General features: G+C 47.9%; 1 protein-coding gene across 3 annotated transcripts in view; it reads left to right on the forward strand.

The window, feature by feature from the left end:
* The first annotated feature begins 7,774 nt into the window (after nt 1–7,774).
* The window catches only part of Dyrk1a (dual specificity tyrosine phosphorylation regulated kinase 1A), a 136,762-nt gene continuing 122,513 nt past the window's right edge, over nt 7,775–22,023 (forward strand). For all 3 annotated transcript variants that reach the window (XM_076549271.1, XM_076549270.1, XM_076549272.1), the window contains exon 1: nt 7,775–7,912. The gene's annotated coding sequence lies outside the window, so the exon portion shown is untranslated. The remainder of the gene's footprint in view (nt 7,913–22,023) is intronic.

The raw sequence follows: 22,023 nt of genomic DNA on the forward strand, positions 1-22,023 counted from the left end.
CTGACTGTCCTGGAACTCTATTTGTAGACCAGGCTGGCCTTGAAGTCACAGAGATTCACCTGCCTCTGCCTCCCGAGTGCTGGGAGCCACCATGCCTGGCTAATTTTGATTTCTACAGGAGCCCACAGCTGAAAGACTTTGAACTTTTTTTTTTTTTTTTTTTTTTGTTTTGTTTTGATTTTTCGAGACAGGGTTTCTCTGTGTAGCTTTGCGCCTTTCCTGGAACTCGCTTTGGAGACCAGGCTGGCCTCGAACTCACAGAGATCCGCCTGCCTCTGCCTCCCAAGTGCTGGGATTAAAGGCGTGCGCCACCACCGCCCGGCAAGACTTTGAACTTTTAAAAGAGATTTTGGATTTATTAAAGAGATTGGATATTTTAAAGAGGCTGAATTTTTAATGTGTTTGAATTTGTAAGACTGTGAGACTTTTAAAGTTATTTATGTTTTTAATGTGAGATCTTGGGGATGAATGAGAAAGGAAAGGTTGTGGTTTTTATAGTGATATGTTTTTCTGTCCAGCTGATAAGGGGTCAATTGTGTTGGAGTTTTGTGTCAACATGACACAAGCTGGAGTCATCTGAGAGGAAGCAACCTCAGTTAAGAAAAAAGAAAGCCACTAAGCAGTACTTCTCCATGGACTCTGTATCGACTCCTGCCTCCAGGTTCCAGCCCTGTCTGAGTTCCTGTCCTGACTTCCTTTGATGATGAACAGTGCTGTGAACTGTAAGCCAAGCAAACCCTTTCCTCCCTAAGTTGCTGTGGTCATGGTGTTTTGTTGCATCAATAGGAACACTAATTAAGACAGGTGTGAATCAATACAAGGGCTGCATTTCTTCCTAAGCGTTGCTAAAGTCACAGCCCAGTTTTAAGATGTTCTCAAACAGTAGGAACCATGTATGTTGTAGACGGATTTTTCTTTGGGCCACCAGCTCACAAAAAATGTCATGGAGACTTATTATTAATTATGAAACCTTGGGCTTAACTTAGGCTTGTTTTTAACTAGCTCTTCTAACTTAAATTAACTTATTTCTATTAATATATGTGCTGCTGTGTGGCTTGAGGCTTTTACCTCTCCTCCTTCATATTCTGCTTCCTCTCCATCTCCTCTGGAGTCTCTCCCACACCTAGATTCATCTCCTTTCCTTCTCTCTCTGCCCAGATGTCCCACCTAACCTCTTCCTGCCTAGCTATTGGCTATTCAGCTCTTTATTAAACCAATCAGAAGGGCCTTGGCAAAGACACATCTTCACAGTATACAAAAAAGATTATCCCACAACAGTATGTTCACCTAACAATTTCATATTCTCTATATACATTAAAATTTTAACTTATTATTAGAGAGAGAGACCGTGTGTGTGTGTGTGTGTGTGTGTGTGTGTGTGTGTGTGTGTGTGCTTACATGAGAATGCTTGCGAGCAGTGCATGCGTGCCATGGTATCCATGTGGAGGTCTGAAGACAGCCTTCAGGAGTCCACTCTCACCTTCTTCTGTGTTGAGGCATACTCTCTCCTTGTTGAAATTTCATATTTTTATTCAATTTTTTTCCTTTAAAATCTCAGGAAAAGAAATTATTAATAATAATTCATGAAATAATCTTGGCAAACATACCTACAGGATGAGAAGGTAATGAGTATTGCTTTCAGGACAAGGGCACTGTTTGAACCATATCTTGGCATAAAGCAGCTGAATTTCATAAGCAGCTGTTAAGATGCTGGGCATGCACTTGTTTGGACCATGGTTGAGAGAAGTGGGGGAGTCTGGGAGGACTTACCTCCGGCTACGTTATATATGCTGTACAGATGACGTAAGAGTGGAGGTAGCCGCAGAGAAACTGGCTGGGTTGCTGCGAGCCTGATGTTGGTATCCACGATGTGGCCTCTAACAACATGCGTTTTCATTTCTTTTAAACCTTATCTTTAGGCAGCAGAGAAGTCAACAAAAAGATGATTCCTCTCCCCACCTCCTTGAGTGGACACCAGCTGTACACAGAGGACAGATTTCCAATAAACACATCTGGGGGGTGACCCAAGGAGTTTGGTTGAAAGCTGCTAACCGGAGGATGGGTGAGAGACTACTTACTGGAGAAGCACAGGGGATTTACCAGCGGCTACACCATTGAAGAGAAGGTCTCTTCTTCCCCCAGCTGCCATTACCAGCCCATAGGTCCTCAGGGAGGTACAAAACACAACACACATACAAAAAGATTTCACAAGGAATAAAGAAGGGAACCCAGGGCACGTGTAGTGTGAGCGCTCACCCACATTTTCTTAGGAACCCCGGTTAGAATAAGTGCTACTGGGAAGACAGTAGGCGGTGCCTTTCTGGGTGATCTTGTAACCTTCCTGGTAGGAGGAAGTGCCATTTTCCCGCCGGCTGCTGGACTACTGAAACAATGCACCCCACGGAATTGGAATTTCCCCAGGAGTGGCATGCTGGGAGAAGGAAGGGGCTCAGTGCGAGACAGAAGAGGAACTTGTCTGAGAGAGAGAGGCTGCTTGTTAGACCATCTTGTCTGGAGCTCAGAGGCTGCCCAGGGTGGGAGCACACTCCGCAGGGACTGGGCTTCCCTCTTGCCCATTGTCTAAATGTAACCTCTCACAGTGGTCTGGGGTGTGAACCACAGGACCCTCTCTTCTCTTTCCCAGTGTGGCTTCATTGCATGCATCTCCATCCTCTGTCACTGTTTGTTTCCCGAAAGTATTAGGGGTTGTCCACCGCTCCAGAGCAGCTAGCTAACAAGGAGGACCCTAAGAGAGACACATAGATAGCCCAGCAAAACAGAAATCGATGAGATCTACATGAGCAAACTGGGGGTGGGGGTGGGGGTAATGGAGGGCAAAGAATGGGGGATGAGAACATAAGGAAATGGGAGGTTCGAGCTGGAACAGGGACAGAGTGGGAGAGCAAGGAAAGAGATACCATGATAAATGAAGACACCATGGGAATAGGAAGAGGCAGGGTGCTGGGGAAGTTCTCAGGAATCCACAAGGATGACCCCACCTTGGACTACTGGCAATGGTCAAGAGGGCGCCTGGACTGGTCTACTCTGGTGATCAGATTGGTGAATACCCCAACTGTCATCATAGAGCCTTCATCCAGTGACTGATGGAAGCAGATGCAGAGATCCATGGCTGGGTCCCAGGATGAGCTCCAGAAATCCAATCAATGAGAAACAGGAGGCATCCTGTGGGCAGGGGACGTCGAGATCATGATGGGAAAATGCACAGAGATGACCAGCCACACTAGTGAAAACCCATGAACTGTGGACCAATAGCTATGGAGCCCCCGTGGGACTGGACTAGGCCCTCTGGATGCGGGAGACAGTTGTTTAGCTTGAACTGTTTGCCCCCCTCCCCCGGCAGGGGGACCGGGATCTGTCCCTGGTGCATGGGCGGGATTTTTGGAGCCCAATTCCTAGGGTGTGACACCTTTCACAGCCTTGGTGTAGGGGGGAGGGGTTTGGACCTGTCTCAGCTGAGTGAGCCAGGCTCTGCTGACTCCCCATGGGAGACCTTGACTTGGAAAATGTGGGGATGGGGGGGGTGGGTGAGTTGGGGGAAAGGCTGGTAGGTGGGAAGAGGGAAACAGGGGTGGGTGGGTGGGTGGGGTGTCTGTGGTTGGTATGTAAAGTAAATAGACAATGTCTTAATAATAAAAAAAAAGTATTAGGGTTGTAAGAGCCCAGGTTTTGGTCCAGCAGCTCTGGTAACAACGTCTGTAATTTTTACAGCTTTGCTCTCTTTCATATTGTTAATTTGTTTTAAATGACCATAAGTTTAAAAAATTTTTTTTTATTTTACATGTATTGGTGTTTTGCTTATATGTATATCTGTATGAGGATGCTGGATCCCCTGGAACTGGAGTTACAGACAGTTGTGAGCTGCCATGTGGGTGCTGGGAATTGAACCGGGTCCTCTGGAAGAGCAGCCAATGCTCTTAATTGCTGAGCCATCTCTCTAGCCTCATGACCATACTTTTTTATTTTTTGTTACTGGACCTCGGATGAAGAGAACCATTAACTTCCTAGTTCACAGCATATAATCAACATCAGTTTCTATAAGGCCTTCACCTTGCTTTAATTTGTTTTAGTATTTTATATTCATGGATGGCTTTTAAAATTAGAACAATCTGCACTAAAGTTTCCAGAAGGTACTTTATCAGTCACAAATCTGTAAGGATGGAAGGAATGTTGGATCGAGGGCCCTGCACTGTCCAGGGCTGAATTCAGAATTGTTTTCCTACTCGCCTTGCATGAGGGCAGAGATGGGATTAGAACATCAGTTCATTTGTCCTTGGAATATTTGGTTTAGCTCCCAGCAGGATTCCATCTTCAGTCTAATGGGCTTAAAATAGTGCACCACCAAGTTTTGGGGGAAACGGATGTGGGACAGGCAGGAGAAACCTTGTTTGTCCCGGCAACAAAGTATCACAAAGGAGGTGTAGACTGACTAGCAGGGATGCATCATCCACAGTTTCCAAAGTTAGAAGCCCACAAGCAAGGCAGCAACTGAGCCTCTCTCTCCCCTTCCTCCCCCCCCCTCCCAAGGCTGCAAGGGAGAATCTTGTGGCCTCTTGGTGCTGTGCTGTAGCCCCAGATTTTCCTTGTGTCTGGGTTTTCTGTCCTTGTCAGGGGCTTGCTGTGTCTGTCTCTAGGTCCAGCTTGTTATAAGGACACTGGTCATTTCAAATCTGGGTCCAGCCCAAAACCTCTGTGTAGATTCTTTCTCCAAATAAACACTTTGGTGTAGTGGGACACATGGGGGTTGCAAATACACTTGGATATCACTCCTGACCTCACCACTCACCGGTACTGTCACATCAGGACGCCGTTGGTCACTCATCACCCATTTTCTCTTTGTAGAATGGAATGGGTCATTTTCTGTGAGAATTGGCTGAGACTCTGGGCTTGTCTTTGCTTTCCCAGGTTCTCAGAGGGGAGATTCGTGGATAAAATCAAAGGTTTAATTTCTGTATTTAGTTTTCCCTAGACTGGCACTTCTTTCAGAGGCCACCGTGACCCACGCTTGTCCAGCTATAATTTGCAGGCCACTTTTTAGGTGATATCCATGTCAAACATTTAATAGCATTCCAACTCAGACAGCACAATTCATTGACTGATACCGGATAAGGTTGTATTGGGTGGGGAGAAAGGATGCATCTCCCAGACATGGAGACCAACACTTCCTAATCCTGCCTCACACTGAGTTTACCTGACGGACGATTTCTTGAGACATTCTCATAGTCGGCCAAGGTAACCCATAGATTAAGCAGGTTCCCTCCTTTACGAACAATAAATACTAGACAGGAATTTAGTTTGTAGTGTTGTGTTGGAAAAAAACTCTGGCCAATGGAGTGAGGAGCCAGGAGGTGAGGCTGGAAGCGCTGGCGGAAGCTTGTGTTTGGGAAGAACCAGGTGCTAAGTTCTGTGACACCCTTGGCCACTTCCTTTTTCTTCAGATTAATTATGTTGACTGTGTACTTGACTTCTACCAACAGTGCAAATTTGGAAATGTCAGCCGAAAGTACTTTTACGGGATGCCGCAACTTTTTGATATCCTGGGCAGTCTAAAGCAAACTATTTTTCTTCCCGAATGAATCCTAATTTACTTTAGTTTTATTACCACCCCCCCCCCCCCGTCGGCCTCTGTTAAGTTGAATAGCTGCTTTAGTGTTTCAACGGTGTACTAACTGTAGACTGTTTGTTGGAAATCATTTAAAGCAAGTGTTTCCTAGGGCCACGCTACATGGAGAGGAGTATTTATCGGTGTTTTTACATTTGTTTATAAGGCTGCATCTATTGCAATTGTTGCAAACAGCGTAAGCAAAACGTTAACATAAATATGCCAAAAGTCAAGTTTAGAAATCAGTCCAGGGATTTTGGTGCGCAACAGTGTATACACACACAGGCCTGTGTGTTAATGTATATACTCTTTTGGGCCATTAACGCTGTTATTTTAGAATAGGTACAAAATACAAATTGAGGCAGCGGCTGTCTCCTAATTACAAAGTAGCCAGCACAGCAGACTGGGCTGTCAGTGGCCGGAGAGCACACCCGGCTGCATTCAGCTAGGCGGAAGACTTAGAATGGATAAAAAGGCAGACTTCCAGTAGAGACTCGACGGCCAAGGCCAAGTGGGCAAATTAAGAATCAGGAAACCGAGGTGGCTTACGACAAGCAAGAACCGAGACATACGCCCCGGGGCAGGTCCAGGCTGGGCATTCCGATGGAGACGCCGGGGGAACCGGCGCCCAGGAGCGTGCCCAGCCTGGAAAGTTTCTGCGCGGCCGGCGCGGCTCGGGCGCGGCCACGGCCTGATCAAGGTGGCGGCCGCGCGCGCCCGCGGCCGGGGCCGGCGTGCGGGAGGTGAGCCGAGCGCGGGGTGGGCCGCGCGTCCCGCCCGACCCCGCGGGCCGGTTCGGGTCGGTTCGGGCGAGGGGGCTGGCGACGGCGGCCTGGCGGGGCCGCGCGCGCGCGCGGGGTGGAGTGGACGGCCTGCCCGGCCTCCGCTCCCCTCCCCTTCCCTTCCCTCCCGGGCCTGCGCGGGCGGGCGAGCGGGCGGGCGGGGCTGCGGGCTCGCCGCGCGGGGCCGCGCCGCGGGGCCGCGCGCCGGCCGGGCCGCAGTCGGCGTGGGAGCGGCGCGGGGGCGGGGCGAGGCGGCCGCGGGGCGGCAGGCGCTCGCTCGCTCGCGCACCGGCAGGCCACCGCCTCGCCCCCCCTCCCCTCCCCTCCGCTCTCCTCCTCTCCCCTCCCCCGAGCGAATCACGCGCCCTCCTCTGACACTCGTAGCGGGCCCGAGCTCCGAATTTATCCTTCACGTGACCTGAGGGGGGTTGGGTGGTTGGCTGGGGGACGGGGGAGAGAGGGGAGAGGAGGGAACGGAATCTGCCGTTACCCGGGCAACAGGCCCCGCCCGCCGGCTTGGGGCCGGGGGGGCGGGGGGAGGACGTCAGCACGTCAGCCGGGGTTTTGCGTTTTGATTGACAGTTGCCATAGCGACCGGGTCGGTCCGTCGCCATTTTGTTGGTTGGTTTTTTTTTAAACCCTTTCGCTTCCCGCCCGAATAATAATAAAAAGCCCCATTGGAGTGAGGCGGGGGTGGCGGCGGCAACCGCGGCGGGGGGATCCGGGGAGACTGCTGCCGTCGCTGCTGCCGATCGCGGCCCAGGTCGGGCTGAGGAGAGCGGGCTCCCCGAGCGGGGGTGCGGGCGCCGCCACCGCCGCCGCCGCCGCCGCCGCCGCCGCTTCTGCTGCTGTTCCTGCTGCTGCTGCTGCCGCTGCTGCCGCCGCCGCCGCCGGCGAGCGGGCGGGACCGGTGTGAGTGTGAGGGAGCGTGTGCGAGGGCGAGTGTGCGCGCGGTGAGTGTGCGCGAGTGTCTGTGCGGGATCGGGGGCGGGCGGTCCGGGCTCTCCTGGCGGAGCCGCCGCCGCCGCCGCCGCCGCCGCTGCCGCCGCCGCCGCCGCTCGGGCCCCGGCGCTGCTCGCTGCGCAGCTTTGGAGCGCGCGCCATTTTGTGAGATTTTTTTTTTTTTTTTACAAAAATCCTCGTCGGGGGAGAAGCGGCCGGCAGCGGCCGCCGCTCGGCGCCCGGCCCCGCCGTCGGCACTCGGGGGCCCGGGGACTGCGGTATTTGCCGGGGAGGGGCTGTCGCCTCCCCGGCCGCGGGCGCCCGCCGGCCCCGCCAGCCAGGCAGCCAGCCGGACGGACGGACGGAGGGACGGACGGACCCTGAGCCAGCGCGGCTGCGGCGCGGAGCCGGGACGCCGGGGGCGGAGAGAGAGAGAGAGAGAGACAGAGAGAGAGAGAGAGGCGGCCGGGGCGGCGCTGGCTGCGGAGGCCGCGGCGGGAGCGCGGCGCGGGAGCTCGAGGCTGAGGCTCACCGGAGGGAGCGGCGCAAGCGCCCCGCCATCGTCCCGGTGAGTGTCCGCCCCGCCCGCTCGCCCGCCCGCCCGGCGCGGCGCGGCCCTGCGCGCGGCTTCCCGGGGCCTGCGAGCCGAGCTCGCCAGGCCTCTCGCGGAGGGAGGGAGGGACCTGCCATCTTAGGAGGGAGCGGGAGGGCGGCCCGGGGCCTGCCGCCGCGGGAGGGAGCCCGGGCAAGGCCGGGTCCCCGAGGAAAGTTGCGGCGGGTGGGACCCGCGGCCTGGGGCCCGGCCGGCGCCAGACCTCCGCCGGCCTCCCGGGCGCAGGGGAGGAGGAGGCTGTCTTCCTCCTCCTCTTCCTCCTCATCCTCTTCCCCCAGCTCCTCCCTCGTCCCTCCTCTCGGTCCCCACCGGCGTGCGGAGCGCCGGGGTTCTCGGCAAGGACAATGCACGGGTTAAGAAAATGGGGCTGGCTGCCGGGAGGCCAGGGCGCAGGGCCGGGCCGGCGAAGGTCCGCAGCTCGCTGCCTGCAAGGCCCTGTGGGCCCGCGCCCGGGGCCTGCGGACCCGGCGTGCTCGGAAGTCGGGCCGGGAGCGCGGGCGACCCTGGCCACCGGAGGGGCCGGGGTGACCTGCTTAGCTGCGGGAGGAGACAGGAATTAGAATGGGTACCTGTGTATGGCCACAAAACTTCACCAGGCTATTTATAGGCACAGACCCACTCTGGCCCCAGAGGCACCCGAGTGCCTGAATATCAGCACTTAGCCAGAGGCCCCTCCCTACCCCGAAATAGTTAAAAACGGCAAAATTCGTGAGTCAGTGACTCCGACGACCTGTCTTTCGCCCAGCCCTGGCTTCTATGAATCCTGTCATCGAGGTGCAGCATCATTTGCTTCTTGAGTTCTGCCAAATTGCCAGAAAATACACACCTTGTAGCAGTGTTTTCACACTCGAAGATTAGTGCCAGGCATTGCTAACTACAGTTTTATATGTTCCCTCGCTTAACCTACCAGTAGGAAATGTCACCCATTTCACAGATGAGCATACTGAGCTTAGAGGAGGGCAGTGACCAGTCCAAGGTCATACAGCCAGGACTCCGGGAGGCAGATGTAAGTTGTGACTTATGATAAGTCCCGTGTGATGACTCAGAGCTCTGACCTACAGACTGGGTGCAGGTTTGGTGGAGGTAATTTAGGGTTGCAGAAGGGCAATGTAGACCAGAGCCCTCTTAATGAAACTTGTCCCTCTCCATCGAAGCAGAGTAGTCAGCTTCCGAGTGGAAGGATGGAAACCCTGGTGCATTTTGTTCTTCACATTTAGTTATAATTATAGTACAGAGCTCTTTTTTTTTGTGTGTGTGTGTATTGATAAGTCAAAAGTTTGGTGTGGAGTTATTTTGTTTTTCTTTGAATACTTTGATTTCTACTTTGACCCTTTTGGACTTCTCATATTAAATAACCATTAGGTACTTTGATTTGTCAATAATATAGTGGAATTACTTTACTTTTTGTTTCTTAAATTTCTCTTTTTAATTATTCTTAAAGAATTACATTTCCAGATAGACTGTAAATGGGAGACAGGAACTCAAATTCCACTGGTTAAGATTTCAAAGGGATAGTGGTTTAGAAAGTTTGTTTGGTTATAGACATTGGTTTTTCAGGGTACATATCTTAAAGAACCCTGTCCTTCTGGTGCATCTACCTTGGCATGGCAGTGGCGTCGTCTGTGGTAGCTGTCCAAATAGAGTTAGATTTCAGACCTTGCCAAAAAGTGAAGAGACGTGTCAGCATCTACACCAAGTTCTCTTGTAAAAATGGCTACAGAAAGTTCCTGTTTACCTTAGAGAGGCTTAGGCTCAAATTATTTTAGAAGGGTCGCCCCTTGTGTCTGTAAGGACACACATTTCGTATACCTGGTGGATGTTGAAGAGATTGTTTACCTTTGAAGGAATAGAATTGAATGGTAATTATTAGTAAGGTAGGAAAAGAGCTTTCTGAAGACATTTTGGTGTGTGACCTATTAAAAATTTAACCTCAACCATTACTGTGTGCTAGGGATCAATAAAATAACATTCAAGATAACACGGGTAGTCCAAAGACCCTTGGCTAGAAAATCGCCCTTGAGAGCTTGAGCTTTGTCACCCAGTTTTATTCATGGCTTCCTGTGTTTGTGACTTAGAGATGGGAGTGAGGAGGGGTAAGTGCAACAATGTATTCAAGGAACTTAGGTTTGCGGTGCTGTGCCTAGCTTTGAAAGTGAAGATACCTTGTTATAGACATGGCATACTGTGAACTTTGTCATGCGTGTTACGTAACTGTACGAAGAAAGTACATGCACATTTACTCACTCACACAGAGGTGTTCTAGAGTGTATGGTTGGCATATGTCTATTGCAGGAAGAAAATGTGTATAGAATTTTGGGTGGCAAAGAGCTGTTTGTACTACATGACATGACATATAAGACTCAAGGAGGGTGGGATCATTTGTGACTTTGTGGGTACCTGGGATCAGATATGCCATTTGTCATTTTCCTCTGTTACAAAGAGCTCCTACTTTGTACCTGCCAGTCAGTGCCCCTCTCCTCCTCCCAGTTACTTCCTTGCTACCTCTCAAGAGTGAGCTTGACCTCCAAACCCAGCAGACACCATGAGCTTCCAGAAAGTCTCTGGTGAGAACTTGGCTCTGCACTTGAATTATTAGTCTTCCTAATTTTATGGCAGTCCTAAGCAGTAGCTTGGCACAGTCTACTTTCTGTTGAGTATCTTGGTGGGTTTTCCTCCATCTGTACTTGTCTATTTTCATTTTAGAAGCAAAATCTTGCTTAGAAATATCAGTCAGGGTCACCTGAACTTGACAGCACACTTTACCTGTCACAACAAGCTGTACTACCAGGATAGTAGTGTATGGTTATGCCTTCTAAAGACTGGGACCCTGGGATGTCCTGGCCATTTGGCAGTATTTGATGGTGAGAGCCTGTGGTGATTCATAACTTAATGCTTGCACAATTTGGGGTTACAAAATTTAGGGGTTAAAATTGGTGTTTAATTAGTTGGAAAAAATAATTGAATTGTTTCAAGTTACCTAAAGTTTCTCCTTTGCTATCCCTAAATGAAGGAATCTTGAAATCTTGGTTATGTCAACTCTGTAGTGTTAGGCTAGAGTGTCAAGTCTTGTTGGGTGTGTGAGAGGTGAGTGCAGGTTACACCTAACTGAAGCAAAGGTTCATACTAGATAATATAGACAAGTCTTATTTTTCAAATTCTAGTTTCATTTGGTATATTAAAGACAAAATGATGGAAATACATTGCATTTGTATAAAACAGCTATGCTTTTTAAAGTTATATTTTGGCTTTGAAATTGTCCTTTGAGAATTCTGTAATGAGTTGCAGTTCTTGGTTGAGAATGAAACCTTACATTGAACATCTAAACTGCTGTAGCTCTACCAAGACATACTTCGTGTTGACAAAAACCACATTGGATTCTTGGCAGTTCTTCATAGATGTCCCTTTTTTCAACCATTTTTTTTGAAAGTTTATATATTATTATTGTTGATAGGCTAAATTTTGACAAGATAAATTTTTTTAGGAACATGTGCACATGTAATACAGTAGTCATTTTAAAAATATCTCTTGATGATGAGTCATTTTATCACCCAAAATTGAAATCTCATAATTGAAATGCTTTGCTTTTTGGGAGTCTCCTGTGATGGTCTGACATGGAATGAAGCCAGCTTCAGAAGGCATCATCTCTTCTTTAAGTAGCATCCCCATCATCAAATAAACCCTAACTTTTTTGTTCCTTCCCTGTAGCGTGAATTCTAGTTGGTCTTCATAATAAAAACTTGGGAGTCAGACATTAGGGGGTGAAAGCTGAAAGATCAGAGAAGCAGAACAGTTTTTTTGTTTTTTAAACTTTAAAAAACAAAACACAATTTCAATGATGAGTTAATTTTTTTATTTAGAAGTATTAATGGGGTTCCTGGTTAAGGTTTAATGTCCCGGAGCACACGTTTGGTTAGAAGGGTGTTGAGGCCGTGACGTCTCCCCCAGATCTGTGTGGTGCTTGCTTGGAGTAGGAGTTGAGGCTGTGTGGAGAGATCACCTGCCTTGAGATAGTGAACAAAGACTGTCCAGGCAGGACAGGCCCAGTGTCGGGTGCCCTTTGCAGGGAGTGACTTGAGGAGCAGGCAGGTCTCAGCATCAGTGTCCTCCCCTGTGGCAGGTTGTCACCGGGCCCAGTGGCCACGTCTCCTTTCCTCCTGTGTCCTTTTCCACACTTTCTTCTTTCTCTGGTTAGACCTGGGACTTGACACACACTGTCAGGCCCTCTACACCACCCCACCCCACCCCTTAAGCCAAGCAGGACTCTCTACTTTTCTTTCACAACCTTTATTGCTGGTGGCTGTGTAGTGAGTCATCAGTGATTTATGTGTACTTATTCATTATGTTCATTAATGCCTGTCTCTTCCTCTCCATTAGATTGTAAGGTCCATTTGGACAGTGGTGGGTCCTTTTTTCATGTGCTATTGGTTAAATTTAGTCATGTGGCCTTAGCTGCACAGGAGGCTGGGATTTGTGGTCTTTGGTGGGTTGTTTATTTGGCTAAGAATTTGCTTCTACTATAGATGGGCACAATGAAGGAAAATTAAACATTGCTTGTTCATTTCCAAATATTTTGGAAAAAATTCTGGAAATAAGGCAGTTTATTGAACAGTCACTATTATTGGTCATTAAGCTTTTGTGCTATAGTTTGCAAATTTAAATAGGTTGTTGGTTCTGTAATATATATATCTGTAGTCTGCTTAGAATGAATTTGTACCTTTTTTTTTTTGTTGTGATGGTATTTAGGGCCTGATAGCAGTTTACTGACACTATTTTCTGATAGATTGTAAATACACATTCTTTATAGTTGTGATTATATCATGTAAATAATATAGTCTAAACTTTTGGATTTACCTTTACTCTGCTCTGGACCACACTGTGTGTGGTCCTGCTTGTGACCACAGCGGATAGCACTAGACCAACACTGGGGTCTTGTTAGGCGTTCAGTAGTAAGAGTCAGTGAATGTTGTGAGGATGATAGCAGTGACTTAGGATACTCTCACCCCTTCTGTGAGGAAAAGGGAAGACCTGGTCTTCCTTCCAGCTGCCAGTGGATCTGGTGGGGCCTTGGGCACTTGATAGGGACCCCTAAGCGCAGGTATTTGTGTGTAGTTTTGGGATGACCTCTGCACTGAACTTCCTTCAGGGCATCCTGATACATCACAGATGTCTGAAGCTCTGCTGGTTGGTTGAGCCACTGCCGCCACCGCTGCCTTCCAGAGGAGGAGTGCCCAGAGCCCGGCTGTCTGAGCTGGACCACAGCTGTCTTGCACTAGCTTGAGTTCTCTTGCCTCCTCCTCATGTGTGCTTTTTGTACAGAATTGCCGGGGTACAGGCCCGGGTTTGAGGTGCATCTGCCTCAGACATTGCTCTTCACACAGGAGCTCACTCCTAGGGAATGGCCACTATGATTCGTTTCCTTTTAGTCAGAGGAATATTTAAAGGTTCGAGTTGAGGTTTTTATAAGGTATGGTTCATGGCAGGACTCTGGTAGGTGGCGTTGGGGTAGATTGGTTGGTGGGAACTTGCCATGATTAGATGGACCACAAAATTACTACTTTTCCTTTATATCTGGTTGTTTATAGTTTTCACATGTTGGAATTCACTCCATTAGGTTCTTTAATTTAAAATGGAAGTAAGCTCAGAGGAATATCCTTTACCTGTTTTCAGGTTAACGCTGTTTTTTTTTATTACTGAGGTGGCTGTCATTTTAGAAATCAAAGGTCACTTGCACTAAGAGCCTTTTGAGATGGGGAAGGAAGAATATGTCACCTGTACTTGTTCCTGAAGAAAAATGGTGTCTGTGACAGCTGTCATGGGTGGGATTATCTCAGGCAGGTTTAGGAGCAGCTTCTCTAGGGGTTAAGGTTGGTATCTTTCAGGCACTAGCTATGGTAACACCCCTGGGGATTATTCTACTTAGGACCTTGACTACCAGACAGAGGATCTCTTTCTTCTTAGTGTCTCTCAGTGTGTTAGTCTCACAACATAGCAAACGTACAATTCTTTAAAGATAACAGGGCATATGTACTCATTTAAAAAGTGCTGTGGAATGGTGTCACGTCACCCTTGTTCTCATGGCTCTCAATAACTACTCAGTTTTTCCTACTAGACATGCTCTGTGTCTATTCATGTACACTCGCACTTGCGTTACACCTCATATGGACTGTTCTGCGGACCTGTGCTCCGTACACCCCTCCTTTGCTCCCTTCCCGCCCTTCCTTGGGTGGCAGTGGGGATCAGACCCAGGGTATTGTGCCTCCTTAGCAAGCACCCATAGTCTTGTTTTTAGAGTGCTTAGTTCTATATGTCTGTGTATGTATGCAATGTCCTACATTTAAAATCAAAGATAAGGTAGATGGTGGTGGCACATGACTTGAATCCCAGCTCTTGGAAGGCAGAGGCAGGTGGATCTTTGTGAGTTCAAGACCAGCCTGGTCTAGAGAATGAGTTCCAGGACAGCCAGGGTTACACAGAGAAATCCTGCCTCAAAAGAAAAAAAAATCAGACATTCTAAAAAAAGTTTTTTTATTTTTACTTAAACTTCATACTTAGAAACATTCCCTTGGGGTCCAGTGGAAAAGAGGGAAGAGGGATTCTGTGAACAAGGAGAGAGGGGGTCAAGACCGCGATGGGGAAATCCACAGAGACAACTGACCCAAGCTTGTATGAACTCATGAACTTTAGACTGACAGCTGTGGAACCTGCATGGGACTGGACTAGGCACTCTGCATACGGGAGACAGTTGTGCAGCTTGGTCTGCTTGAGGGGCCCCTGGCAGTGGGATCAGGATTGATCCCTGGTGCATGAGCTGCCTTTTTGGAACCCATTACCTATGGTCGGGCTCCTTGCTCAGCCTTGAGGCGGGGGAGGGTCTTGGTCCTGCCTCAGCTGAATGTACCAGGCTCTGCTGACTCCCCATGGGAGGCCTTAGCCGATGGGAGGTGGGTTGGGAGGGGAGACTGAGGGGGAGCAGGAGGAGGGATGAGAGGGAGAATCTATGGTTGGTATATAAAATGAATAATTTTTTTTAAATAAAAAAAATTCCCTTGTTAACTGACAGTGCTCTCTGTCTCTGTCTCTCTTTCTCTCTCTCTCTCTCTCTCTCTCTGTGTGTGTGTGTGTGTGTGTGTGTGTGTGTGTGTGTGTGTGTTGTGTATATGCTTGAGTGTGTGACTGAACACTGAGCCTTGGGCATCACCTGTTGTAGGCCAGTGCTCTACCTTCCCCATATCATCAGTCCTTCAGCTTACCTGAGGTTGGGACCCAGTGTGCCTTGGAGTCATTCTGTCCCAGGCAGTCCTTGAGCTCAGAGCCTCCTGCTGCAGTCTTTGGAGTAGTTGGGGTTACAGGCCTGTATCACCTGGCCTGGCTTTGTTTATTTGTTTTGGTGACAGGCTCTCTGTAGAAAAGACTGGTGTGGAATTCACTATGCAGCTCACACTGACTTCAAACTCAGTAATCCTCCTGCCTCATTTCAGTTGCTGGGATTATAGGAATGAGCTACCTCACATGACTTTCATGAATGTGATTTTCTTTTCTAAATTGTTTTTGTTTGTTTTGATGACAAGGTCTCTCTGTGTATGTCTGGCTGTCCTGGAACTTGCTGTGTAGACCAGGCTGGCCTTGAATTTACAGAAATCTGCCTACCTGTCTTGGAGTGTTAGGATTAAAGTGTGTGCCACCATGCCAGCCTCTTTAAAATTTTAAAAAAAGATTCATTTTCTTAATTTTTTTGTTTTTTGAGACAGGGTTTCTCTTGTGTAGCTTTGGAGTCTATCCTGGAACTCACTTTGTAGACCAGGCTGGCCTTGAACTCACAGAGATGGGCCTGCCTCTGCCTCCCGAGTGCTGGGATTAAAGGTGTGCGCCACCACTTCCCAGCTTCGTTTTTTTAAATTTTTATTTATGACTATGTATATGTGAGTCTGTATGAGTATATGCCACATGTGTGTAAGTGACCTTGGGTGCCAGAAGAGGGTGTTGGATTCCCTAGAGCTTACAGGCAGTTATGAGCCCCTCCACTTGGGTACTGGGAACTGAACTGGGATCCTCTGGAAGAGCAGTATGAACTTAAGCATGGAGCCATCTTTCTAGCCCCTCCCTCCTTCCCTCCTTCCTTTCTTTCCATTTCTTTCTTGATAGGCTCTCATGTAGCCCAGGCTATCTTGACCTCCTTACCCTCTTGTCTCAACCTCTGGAATGTAGTTACAAGCATATGTCATGTCCACTTTATACCATACTAGGGTTCAAACCCAGGGATCCATGGGTTATAGGCAAGTACTCATTGAGATACATCCCTAGCCCTTCCTTGTTAGTTTTTTTTTTTTTTTTTAAATTGGGAACTATTTCATTTTATGTATATTCTTTGGTTTATTTAGCTCTCATGAAGGACATTAAAATTGTTTTTATACTCAGTTTTAAACAATGCTGCTCTAGTACACTTCACTGATACAAATAGTTGTACTCTAAGCGTTTGCTGTAGAAGACCATTCATAAGGGAAACTGTGCCAGCTATAAGCATATTTGAATGTATATCACCAAATTGTCTTCTAAAATATCCTACCAGTTTGTGTTTACAATCAGTGTCTCAAGAGTGCATTTCCCTGATTCTTTTTTTGTTTTGTTTTGCTTTTGTTTCTCTGCCTTTTTGTTTTTCGAGACAGGATTTCTCTGTGTAGCCCTGGCTGTCCTGGAACTTGCTCTGTAGACCAGGCTGGCCTCGAACTCACAGAGATCTGTCTGTGCCACCACTTCTGGCCAAGGCATATGTTTTTAAATAACAAAGTATTCACTCTTTGTTAGATACATAGTTAAAGATACTTAATTATTTTCTAGTTTTCCTTTATCCTGTTGAATAACTGATGTTTTGATAAATTGTAAAAGTCTAAAAAAGGGACATCTTTTTCAATTGAGACAATGTCTGCATGTCCTCTGTATGAGACGTAAGTGGTGGTCGCTGTTGATTGGAAAGGTGAATAGATGTGTGTTCATGGAAAGCCAAGTGCAAGCAAGACCACTTAGATATGCATTGGAGGAAAAGGGAGTAGGCGGGGCTGGTGGCGGAGAGGCGTTGCCATGGGAGGTGGGATAGCTGTGGGGACTGAGCAAGGTTCTGGACAGTGGGTGTCCTGTAGAAGGTGGTGTGTGGCTTTGGAGAGGGAGGGAGGGTGGAGTTACCCGAGACTCCGGAGGAGTGAGGGAGAGTTGTGCTGGGGGGGGGGAGGGAGGGAGGGAGTGGGGGGCTGAGAAGGGCAGGAGAGGAAGGCAGGGGGTAGAAGTTCTCAGTTACTCCGCCAGTAGATCGGGAGATGAGTCCAAGTGTGGCCACGGCTCTGGCAGTAGAGAGCAGGGGGCCGGGAGGGTGAGGTAGGGAGGATTACAGAGGTCCTAGAGGAGACTGCCTGTGTGACAGTTGAGACCCTCCTACTGAGTGAGGATTGGAAGGCACCAGGAACAGAATCACTAATGTCGTTTGTGTCTTCTGTAATGAAGGTGAGAACAGTTTGCAGTACCACTAGTCATGAGAGGGGAAGGAGTGGTGGGAAAAGATTGCAAGACGGTGACTCTGGGAAGGAGAAAGTGGCGTCACGGTTACGGTTGGGAGTGTGGAGTAGGAGAGCGTGTGAGCCACAGTTTGTACCAGGGGTCTTAGTGTTGTCCTGGAAAACCTCACGTTCTGTTCATTGTGCATGTGTCTTCATTAGAGGACTGCTGATCTAAAAAGCCTGTTCTTGTGTGTGATACAACTATTTTTTTATAATTGATTTATTTTTATTTTATGTGCATTAGTGTTTTGCCTGTGTGTACACCTGTGTGAGGATCCCCTGGAACTGGAGTTACAGACAGTTGTGAGCTGCCATGTGGGTGCTGGGAATTGAACCTGGGTCCTCTGGAAGAATGGTTAGTGCTCTTAACTGCTAAGCCATCTCTCCAGCCCCGAACTATTGATTTTTAAGGCAGGATCTCACTATGTATGCATATATATGTGTACACACACACACACACACACACACACACACACACACACACACACAGACACACACCTCTCTCACTTGGAACTCACTATGTAGACCAGGCTGGCCTTGAACTCACTGAAATCCTTCCTCTGCCCAGTCCTGGGATTAAAGGTGTGCGTGCCCATGCTGGCTGGTACCAGAGTGTCACCCGTGGAGAGGAGCCTGGAAATCAGCTCTAAGACAAGAGCCGCTGCTGTCTTTGCCATTGTGGAAATAGGTTCTGCTGGGAAAAAAGCTTTTACAGTTCCCGGGGTCGGTTTAAAAATACAATAGATATACAATTAAGTTCTCATTAAAGGGACATAGGATCTGTGATTTCTTGATTTAAAAAATATTTTTGAAGGTTAAAAGTTATCTTAGAGTCCTTTTGACAGTTACTTTAGAGCTAAGCTCTTTAGGTAGAAGTAGGCTGTGGTCTTTGACTGATGCTGTCTGCTTGAAAAGGGTCGTGATTGGTTGGGTCGGTTTCTCTTGAAAACAGTTGTCATCACTACGGTGACTTTTGCTTTATCTTTTTTTTCTGGCATAATCTTTATTTTTTTTATTTTTTATTTATTTATTTTTTAATGCCAAATGCAGTTTATTGAAGGAGGGAGGAGGTCTTAAATACAGGCTTACAGCACAATGGGAGAACCCCGGAGGAGAAGTTCGCTACCGATGTTTTACAATCTTGCATCTAAGCTGTTAACACCCATTATGCAGGATACACAGACAAGGAACTTCCCTTAAGCATTCAGGAGGGTGGAACCCGGCAGGGAATTAGCATAGGGAAGATATCAAGGTCAAGGTCCGCAAGCAAGGCAACAGTTACCCAAAACGGGGGCCAGGGCCCTACAGGTCCCCCTTTTACTAAAAAATGAGCTGTGACTTAGGTTGTGTGGGACGTCAGCAGGTCACCTTACCCGTCATAGAGACGCCTGCCCAGGCTTGCTTTATCTTTATATCAAACATTTATTATCGATGGATAATTCCTTTTGTGATAGAAAAGTTTGTGAAAGTTCTTCAAAATAGCAAGGATAAGAAAATGAGTAGGATCTCATTGAGTATACTGTGACTTTTGTACATTTCCTTTACGGTGATTCTATAGGACAGTTTAAAACGTTGGTAAATACAGGTGAGGTCACCTAGGATGGCCAGAGTTGCTCAGCACTGTCACAGGCATGCAGAGGGAAGACAGGGAAGTTTTAGTATTCATGGCAGATAGTTTGGGAAAGGGCTGTTTGCTGAATAAGTGAAAAATGGAGCCGAGTAAAGGATGCAGGCCTGTGGGGAAGGTTAGGGATAGAAGTTCTGTTAAAGGCCAGCACTGTCTAGAGAAGCAACAATTCTCTATCATTAAGGAACAAAAGAAAATTTGTGGCAGAGGTTGTGGTACACATCCTGTGGAAGCCAGAGGTCAGCCTCTGGTGAGGTTCCTCAGGGTCCTCCCACCTCTACTTTTGAGATAGTGTCTTCTCCCCCAGCTAGAATTCCCTGAGGAGCCTGGTCTGGCTGGTGCGGTCCCTAGGGGTCTGCCTGTCTCTTCTGCCTCTGTAGCGTGTGTCACCACACCCTCGTGCTCACTGGTGCTAGGGTCAGACTCGGGGTCCTTAGGCCTGCACACCTGTGATTTTACCTCAGAAGGTGAGGCGGGGCATCCAGAAGGGCTGGAGGCTGGCCTGGGTTACTCAGCGAGGTCTCGAAACAAACAAAGTAAAAAACCAAAACCAACCCCCCCAAAACAAAGACCCCCCAAAAAAACCCCAACTTCCTTAATGGTGTTGTGACTTTTAGGGTAAAGACCAAAGGAGTCATAGGACCCATGTCCTTTTTGCCTAAATGACTTGTCCTAGGTGGCCGACTCATGCCTCCGCTCTGTCTGCATCTCTTCCCTGCTGCCGTTTGGTCTGGAGTTATCACCCTGTTGAGGTAACTTGTCTCCTCGTTCAGTTTTAGCTGAGATAGCACTTTGTTGGGGAAGGCCCAGCCCCTCATTCACCAAGTTATTCTTAGTTTACACAATCAAGTCTGTCTAGTCTTTGTTCATAATACTCATTAAAATTAGTTAGTTTTTTAGTGCCTATTTGACTAATCCTCTGCAGGCATTAACCATGTTTTACCCTAGTATTTGGAGTCTTAGGCATTCCAGGTACCTAGTACGGTATAAGCACTAAATAAACTTGGGTTGGATGGATCAATAAACTTCTTAGATTTTTTTTTTTCTTTAGTTAGTCCTAAGGACAAAGAATTGCAGCAGGGCATATTTGCATTTAGAATAAAGAGCAGGACAGGGAATTTGGGAGCCTACAAAAGGAAGAGATGAGGTCTTTTAGAGACGAATAAAACTGGAATTAGGGTGTGGCAGCACACTTATACCAGTTTTTAGGCAGGACTGTGGTAAGTTAAAGCTTCAAGTGAATTCTGGGCCACAGGGTGAGACTTTCCTTAGAACAAATGCCACAGGTAAGATTGGAGAGCTCTATGTGCTATGCATAGGAGAAGGAAAATGACTTATTTGTAGATCAATGTTTATAAATGCCTACTTTATGTTGGTGCAGAATACGAGTATGAGGAGTGGAAAGATGGTAGCTTGTATATTAGAGGAATAGCCCATTTTAGTAGTTTACCGAAGTCCATGCAACTCTTAGTGGGTCTCTGGGGCAGTTTTATTGGTTGAGAGAGACAGGGTCTTGCCAAGTGGTCCAGGCTGTGTGGACTCACTGCACTCCCACCTCAGCCTCCAGAGGCGCTGCCTGTCCTCCTAGGGAGTTTAAAGTCACTGAGAACAGTGGGCCGAATACTGCTCTCCTTTGTTACTCTAGCGATCTAGCGAGTTTCGATCCAGCGTTGTTAGTTCTCATGTGCACATTTAGAATGAGTCTAGCTTTGAGAAGTGACAGAGGTGAAGACAGGAGCCTGGATGCCTTTGGCTTGAATTTCCACCTTCAGTCGTAAGAGAGAGAGAGGTTTTCAGAAGTGAACACTGTGCCCGTAGTTAGAACTAGTGAAGCTGTTGGTCTTGTGAGTGCCACAGTTGTTGGTAAGCTTGTGAGGACAACATTTAAACAGTGTTTTTCAGTGCAATTGCACAGCTTCTCAGTGACTGGCTTCTAAGTAATAGTACCAAAGTCAAATACGACTCGAACCTCCATCTTGTTTGCTGTTGGAGGCAGTTGTCTGTCTATGTAGCTCAGGCTGGCCTTGATCTGAGGATACTCCTTCATCAGTCTCACAGATGCTGGGAACACAGGCTTATGCTACCACTCTAGTCTGTGAGATGGTGGTGGTGATGGTGATGGTGATGATGATTTACAAGAAGGACTCAGGTAGACCTGAGTTTCCCGTGTTGAGAAGTAAGGGACTATTTAATAGTAACAGTGACGGCTATTAGTCCGTCCCCTGCGTTATGCAAGCTGTTGGACAGATAGATATTTACGAGCTATTGACCCTGGTCAGCAACCTTACAAAGTAGCCAATACGATCTGTAGTTTGTAAGTTAAACAAGTAGGATGCAGGGCATTCAATTTGCTTTATATTACTCTAGTAGGTCCACATGCTACTACCAGATAAGTCCAGTTCAGCATTTTGAAGGAAGGGGACCAACCTGCAGCCATTGACCTAAGAATCAGATAAACTTGGTGGCCTAGAGCTCTGGGGTCAGTCAGTTCATCACTCCCCCCCCCCCCCCCACAGGTTTTCTCTGTAGCCCTGACTGTCCTGGCTCTTAGGACAGGACTGTCCTAGCTCTGTAGACCAGGCTGGTCTCTTAACTCACAGAGATCCGCCTGCCTCTGCCTCCTGAGTGCTGGGATTAGAGGTGTGCGCCACCACTGCCAGCAAATTAATCACTCTTTTTTTTTTTTTTTTTTGGTTTTTTGAGACAGGTTTTCTTTTTTCTTTTTTTTTTTTTTTTGGTTTTTTTTTTGAGACAGGGTTTCCCTGTGTAGCTTTGCACCTTTCCTGGAACTCACTTGGTAGTCCAGGCTGGCCTCGAACTCACAGAGATCCGCCTGCCTCTGCCTCCCAAGTGCTGGGATTAAAGGCGTGCGCCACCACCGCCCGGCTGACAGG

Source organism: Peromyscus maniculatus, chromosome 12 (assembly GCF_049852395.1).
Source record: "Peromyscus maniculatus bairdii isolate BWxNUB_F1_BW_parent chromosome 12, HU_Pman_BW_mat_3.1, whole genome shotgun sequence".
In the NCBI taxonomy this organism is placed as follows: Eukaryota; Metazoa; Chordata; class Mammalia; order Rodentia; family Cricetidae; genus Peromyscus; species Peromyscus maniculatus.